This window comes from Peromyscus eremicus, chromosome 4, assembly GCF_949786415.1.
Source record: "Peromyscus eremicus chromosome 4, PerEre_H2_v1, whole genome shotgun sequence".
NCBI lineage: Eukaryota > Metazoa > Chordata > Mammalia > Rodentia > Cricetidae > Peromyscus > Peromyscus eremicus.
Window position 1 is genome coordinate 138,310,832 of NC_081419.1, and position 6,000 is coordinate 138,316,831.

Sequence of the window (6,000 nt, forward strand, 5' to 3'; positions counted from 1 at the left end):
ACTGTGTGAAGATGTGTCCTGACTGGTTTAATAAAAAGCTCAGTGGCCGGGGGCTGGAGAGATGGCTCAGTGGTTAAGAGTACTGACTGCTCTTCCAGAGGAGCCGAGTTCAATTCTCAGCACCCACATGGCAGTTAGCAACTGTCTGTAACTCAAAGGTCTGACACCCTCAAACAGACATACATATAGGCAAAATAACAATGCACATAAAATAAAAATAAATAAATTATTTTTAAAAAAAGCTCAGCCGGGCGGTGGTGGCGCACGCCTTTAATCCCAGCACTCGGGAGGCAGAGCCAGGCGGATCTCTGTGAGTTCGAGGCCAGCCTGGGCTACCAAGAGTTCCAGGAAAGGTGCAAAGCTACACAGAGAAACCCTGTCTCGAAAAACAAAACAAACAAACAAAAAAAAGCTCAGTGGCCAATAGCTGGGCAGGAGAGGTTAGGCAGGACTTCTAGGCAGAGAGGAACTCAGAGGGTTAGAATCTGGTGTGGCCGGAGATGCCAGGGCGACACTGAGGAAGTTGGACATAGGGTACAGAGGAGAGGTAACCAAGCACATGGCAGAACGTAGATTAATAGAAACAGGTTAATTTAAATTATAAGAGCTAGTTGGGGCCCTCTGGATAAGTGAGACAGTTGTTTGGGACCCCTAGGCAGTTGTACCAGGACCTATCCCTGGTGCATGAGCCAGCCTTTTGGAGCCTGGTGCCTATGGTGGGACACTCTGCACAGCCTTGGTGCAGGGAGGAGGGGCTTGGACCTGCCTCAACTGAATGTACCAGGCTCTGCTGACTTCCCATGGGAGACCTTGCCTTAGAAGGGCTGGCAGTGGGGGGTGGGTTGGGGGGAAGAGCTGGGGGTGGGAGGAGGGAGGACGGGGAATCTATGATTGATATGTAAAATGAATGGAAAACAATTTTAAAAAAAGGAAAAAAAAAAGAGCTAGTTGGGAAAAAGCCTAAGCTAAAGCCAAGCTTTCATAATTAATAATAAATCTCTGTGTCATTATTTGTGAGCTGGTGGTCCCAGAGAAAGTCCTACTACAGAGGGCCCAGCCCAATTTGTGGACTGTGCCACCCTGCACTGGTAGTCCTGGGTTCTATAAGAAAGCAAACTGAGCAAGCTAGAACAAGCCAGTAAGCAGCACTCCTCCATGGCCTCTGCATCAGCTCCTGCCTCTAGGTTCCTTCTGTGCTTGAGTTCCTGTCCTGACTTTCTTCAGTAATGAACAGCAATGTGGAAGTGTAAGCCAAATAAACCCTTTCCTCCCCAACTTGCCTTTTGGTCATGATGTTTCATCACAGTGATAAAAATTCTAACTAAGACACCACCTGTAGCGAGCACATACCCCAGTTACGGGGGAGGAATAATCACTCTTGATTCAGACTTGGTATAACACTCATTTATTCACACAGTAAGATTACAAGCAATATTCATCCTGTCTTCCAAATGGAAGCAGGAGTACCTCTCTGGATATACAGGTCCGGACTCGCCACGTCTTTTCCTCTGGATCTTGGGTCAGCCTTCCTCAGGTCAGCCACGTCTGCACTGGGCACAGGATCTCACGTCTCTGGCAGAGGAGAGTCGTCTCACGCGAGGGCCTGACGAGCTCTGTTGGTCAGGTCTGAGGCTTCATCTTTTATATTCTTTCCTGGCTAGGTTTCTAGTCTTATCCCTACTTTCACACATAGTCTATAGCTTATCACTACTCCATTTGTGGTTTACTTACATCATTCTATTGCTTATCACTCCTGACCAGGGTTGTTCACCCTAGGCCTTACATGTGTTCCTTACACCACCACTGTTGGTGCATGCCAGAGTTAGATGGTAAGACCCTATTGCTAAGCTGGACAGTGGTGGCACACGCCTTTCATCCAAGCACTCCGCAGAGAGAGAGGCAAGCGGATCTCTGTGAGTTTGAGCCATTGAGAAATTAGCAAATGGAACTTACAAGGCTCAGGAAATAAAACCCACAAGATCCAGGAAGCTTAAGTCAAAAGACTCATGAGACCCCTACTAAGGTTATATATTATCGGGGACTAGGGGGGTCCAGCCCCTCGATAGTCCCCTCCCAGGGTCTGGGAAGAATCTACAACCAGCTGATGATTTAATCTCTGATGAAAAAAATGAATCTATGTACACGAAATTCCTTAGTCCATTCACTTTATTATTCTGAGTCAGTTCTCTCTCTACACAACTTCTATTCTGCTCTCGTGCCTAGCTCCTTTCTTGCCTGACTTCTCTCTACATTTATCTGCTGTCCCCTCTGAGTTCTAATTTAATTCTCTCATCTCAGTTCTGTCCCATCTAGGTTCTCATCCATCTAGTTCCTTCCCATCTTAGCTCCTCTCCCATCTCCTTCTTTCTCATCTTGCTCTTCCTCATCTTGTTCTTCCCCAGCTGGCTCTTCCTCATCTTCCATCTCGTTCCTCTAGTATTCCCCACCAGTTCTTCCCATCTAGTCTGTTCCTCTCAATCTAGTTCTTCCCATCTCAGTACACTCCTCTCCAGTTCTTACCCATCTAGTTCCTCCGTTCTCTTTTTTCCTATTTTCTCTCCTCCTTATTCTCTCCATTCTCCCCAAGTCTCTCAGAAATCCAATTATAAACCCAAGCAATTATAAATCTCAGAGCAAATTCACCAGGCTTGAATTCTTACTGGCTCATAAAGGCAGGTAAGAATTTTCCTCAGGCAATGACCACCAGGCTTTCCTTTACAATCCAAAATGGGAGTAGTGAAAGAGGAGGTCAACTGAGTGCTAATGACTGTTAGTAAATAAAAAAGGGATCTGTGTGCTCAGTCTACATTCCTAGAAGTGGTTAGGTGAGAAGTTAGGGGTCTATTAGTAAGGTTGTATAAGAAAGGAGGGTCTCACCCTAAATTGCACAAGAAATAAAGCTATCACCTGACCTAGGAGACAGGTGTTGTTTTGTTTGGCCTTGAATGCTTGATAGGCATTTTAGATAAATACACTGTTAGGAGTTCTTGGAAGCACACAAGAAAATCATTTTAGGAACCAGCATGTGTGTGTGTGTGTGTGTGTGTGTGTGTGTGTGTGTGTATGCTAAAATATCACCAAGACTTCTGAAGCCATGGCTTGACCTTTGGAGAAGTCCTTGACTTTTCCAAGTAGTAGCTTTTGTGATAGCAGCTGAATTCCATTGGGTTTTCCTGTGGCTTGCAGTAATATAAACTGAATAACTGCTGGGGAGAGGAGGCTGTTCAGTGGAACTGCCTGCAAGTTGAGCGGAAGCTCCTGGGACCAGCTTTTGTGAGTCACCATTCATACTGGGGTAGGGTGGGATACAACTGCCTTTGAGTTACCCATAGTAACCACAACAAACTCAGTCAATAAACTCGGGTTGGGCTGGAGAGATGGCTCAGAGGTTAAGAGCACTGAATGCTCTTTCAGAGGTCCTGAGTTCAATTCCCAGCACCCAAATGGTGGCTCATAACCATCTGCAATGAGATCTGATACCCTCTTCTGTATACATAATAAATAAATAATTCTAAAAACAAAAAAACTCGGGTCACCGAGACAGGCTTGAGCGGAGCTGTTCCTTTGCTCTGCCCTCCATTCTATCTGGGGTGGACAGATGTTGGTTCATGTCTCCCAGGAAAAGGCACACAACATCTGCTGTAGTGGAAATGGCCAAGCGGCTCCAGGCCAGACCTGCAGGAGGTCCTTGTGCTGTTCCTACAGGTGTTTACCGAGCACTCACCAGGTACCAGGTGCTGCACCCCGCAGTCTGAGCTGCAGTCACAGCGGGAAGTTGTAGATGCTCCTGACATTACCATGTCACCTAAGTGACCAGAGCCAATGCGCCGGACTCACCCCCTGGAGTCCAGGTCATTTCCTCACTCCCACTCTGGCACCCCTTCCATGACCACGATGCCAGAGAGCTGAAGTCAGGCAGGCAGCAGGTGGGTGCTCTGTAACTAGTCACTACCTTCTCTTCCCGCCACTGACATCTAGGGGTTTAGTTAAACCTGTTGTTAAAGACCTATTCATAGCTCCAAACTATACTCGCACTTGGGATAATGAGCCCCTAAAGTTGGCTCCCCATGGTGTGAGATGAAGGCTTCCTTTTCTTTGCTCTGAATCTTCCAGCGTTGTTGGCAGGTGGGGTTGTGCGGAAAAGGCCTTAGGATCGGAACACTTGGATTGAGAAAACAGGCTGACGTTGAAGAGTTTTTGCATATGGTGGCAATTCCTGAAGGCGGCAGGTGACACACGCAAACATTTCACCTGATGGTAAGAAGATAGGCAAGAGGCAAGACCTGAATTCTTGTCTCTTTACTCTGTCTCCTCCATATGTGTCCTCAATGCTTAGTGAAGTTTGTAGGCTCGGCAGACACTAGACTTCTGTTTACATGAATGAACAAATAATTACTACTAAGAATATGTAACACACACATATTTAAGACACGGTCTCACTATGTAGCCCTGGCTTGCCTACAACTTTGTGTAGAACAGGCTAGCCTGGAACTGAGATCTCTGTAGTGGACTTACTATGTATAAATAAGTGGTCTCTATAGGTTCCCTTGGTGCCCTCTACATGCCTCTGTCTGTCATAGTTTGTGTCATACTGTGACATTGCCAGTGACCCCAGTGTCTACAGCAGACTGAGCTAGACCTAGGTCTGATTGTTTCTCTGCTCCTCAGAAACTTTTCTTCCTTTTTTTTTTTTTTTTTTTTTTTTGAGACAGGGTCCATGTAGCAAAGACTGGCCCTTCACTTCTTATATAGCCACGGATGGCCTGTGCCTCCTGAGTTCTGGGATTTCGAGCCTGTGCCTTAACACCCGGCTTTATGAGCCAGAGATTGATTGGACCAGGGCTTCATGTGCACTAGGCCAGCACTCTGAGCGACATCCTCAACCCAGAAACTGATTGTTGTATGAATCAGCTCTCAGTAGGATGACTTGGCACAAAGAACTCCTACAAAGTCACACCAAACCAAGGGCTGAAATAGCCCAGCAACTACATTTACACACAGCCTGACCTGGGACAGCCCTCACTCCCTGGGAGCCTGTGTGTCCTCGTCTCTGCCTGGGAACAGCACACACAACCCTGTGGAGTGGAAGGCAGGATGGCAGCTAAGAGCTAGGCCACAGGCTCCGGGTCAGAGCCAGGCTCCACACTGCGGGGTGTGTGTGTGTGTGTGTGGGGTCTCTTGACTGTCTCCTCTGCCCCTCACCTCCAACCGTGGGATGACAATGTGTCACATGGTATCTATAAAGATTAAATAATGCAACATATGGGGCCAGCATTCACTCAGTGAATACACTGAGTGGCCTTCTATAGCTGAACGGGGAAGTCTAGAGCATGTCTTTGCAGTAGCTGTATTACAAAGCATGATGTACCCAACCCATCTTCACTGAGTCACCAACCAAGACTAAGTTAGTGACATGATGGCACTATTGCCTAGATGCCCAGGGCTTTGGGACCAGCCCCTCTGCCCCAGACTCCACAGAGGATAGGTTGTGTGTCCTACAACATCAGCCTAGTCAGGCAGCGTGACACAGTTCAGGAGACCACCTTGGAAGTGAAGGTGGGACTTCTAGACCTGTGGTGACGTGCACAGTGGGGTTTGGAGTGCACACTGCTGTAGAATGTTATTTTAACTACGTAAAGGTGTGTTACATTCATTTCTGCTGCCTTTGTTCATGATGTAAAAATGTGTTTCACCTTGCCTGCCTGAGGCACCTGAGTGGTCTAATAAAAAGCTGAATAGCCAATAGCTAGGCAGGAGAGGGATAGGCGGGGCTGCCAGGCAGAGAGAATAAATAGGAGGAGGAATCTAGAGAAGGGGAAGAAGAGAATGAGGGGAAAAGAGAGGGACGTGCTTGGGGTTAGAAGGCATGTAGCCGCCAGGCAGATACTGGAGGAAGCAGGAAAGTAAGATATACAGAAAGGACGGAAGGAATGAAGGAATGAAGGGAGGGAGGGAGAGAGGGAGAGAGGGAGGGAGGGAGGGAGGGAGGGAGGGAGGAAG